General features: G+C 47.9%; 1 non-coding gene across 1 annotated transcript; it reads right to left on the bottom strand.

The window, feature by feature from the left end:
• Positions 1–1,083: 1,083 nt before the first annotated feature.
• On the bottom strand, positions 1,084–1,156 carry Trnar-ccu. The gene has a single exon. It is a non-coding gene; the product is annotated as a tRNA-Arg (tRNA).
• Between the last annotated feature and the right edge of the window lie 243 nt (positions 1,157–1,399).

Raw genomic sequence — 1,399 nt, 5'->3', positions numbered from 1 at the left:
GAGAGAGAGAGAGAGGAGGAGGAAGAGCAAAATGGAGAGTGAGAGGGAGAGAGAGGAGGAGGAAGAGTAGAAGAGTGAGTGAGAGGGAGAGAGAGGAGGAAGAGGAAGAGTAGCTAAAGGGAGTGAAAGAGAGAGAGCCAGGAGGAGGAAGAGCAGCAGGGGTGAATGAGAGGGAGAGAGAGAGGAGGAGGAAGAGCAGAAGGGGTGAATGAGAGGGAGAGAGAGAGGAGGAGGAAGAGCAGAAGGGTGAGTGAGAGGGAGAGAGAGAGGAGGAGGAAGAGCAGAAGGGGGAGTGGAGAGAGAGAGGAGGAGGAAGAGCAGAAGGGGGAGTGGAAGAGAGAGGAGGAGGAAGAGGAAGAGTAGCAAAAGGGAGTGAAAGAGAGGGAGAGAGAGAGGAGGAGTAGCAAAAGGGAGTGAAAGAGAGAGAGAGAGGAGGAGGAAGAGTAGCAAGAGTGAGAGAGTGGGAGAGAGAGGAATAGGAGGAGGAGGAGCAGCAAGGGTGAGTGCAAAGGAAGCAAGGGGGGGGGTAAGGAAAAAAAAAAGGAAGGGGGGGTAGAAGGGAGGCCTGGAGGCCTCACGATACAGTTCCCATGGCCACATCTGTAAATGACCTATAACGTTTTGATGCAGTTAAGGAAGCCAGCGAACATCTAGGCCCCCATGCATGGTGATTTCAAAGTCGGAGGTCCCACTAACTTGTCCACTGAAACAAGGAGAAATAGAAATCCAACAGGACTCCTCCTTCACTTATTTAGGAGCTCTTGCCACCTCAGATTCTCGTTGCAAGAAGGAAATCGGACGCAGAATTGGACTAGCAAAAGTGCGTTCTCCACACTCCGGAACATCCTAACAGACCGCAAGCTCGTTAAAACCTTTGTATGGTCGAATCTCCTATATGGCTGCGAGTTCTGTCAATGAAAATTATATTGATAATGGCAATTATAGAAAGACAGACACAGAAATTACCCTGTACGCTGATAATCAACAGAACCCTCTTTAAGTGACGGAAACGGTTGTTACCACAGAGAGCCAAGAGCACCATCATCAAACGAGCTAAAGGGAACTAAAAGAAAGTATTGCCTCAACCTCTGGCGGGACTCGAACCCGCAATCCTTGGCTTAGGAGGCCAATGCCTTATCCACTGGGCCACAGAGGCGTCTTACGCAATTAGATCTCCTTACTGATCTAAAGACTATCTGAACAGGCGAGGGAATAAGTGTAATATTTCTCTGAGGGACCATAATATTCCACTGTGTCAATGAGTTTTCATGACAATCAGCACTGTCTTTCCCGTGGTGACATATACGTGGTTGCATGATGCACGAAATAGGATGTAATATCAGCAATGCCTGATTCATCTGTAGACGTACAAATATTTTTTTTTATCTTTTAAATGTAT

This window comes from Penaeus chinensis, chromosome 42 (genome assembly GCF_019202785.1).
Source record: "Penaeus chinensis breed Huanghai No. 1 chromosome 42, ASM1920278v2, whole genome shotgun sequence".
Taxonomy (NCBI): Eukaryota; Metazoa; Arthropoda; class Malacostraca; order Decapoda; family Penaeidae; genus Penaeus; species Penaeus chinensis.
This window is presented reverse-complemented; position numbering and strand designations above follow the sequence as displayed.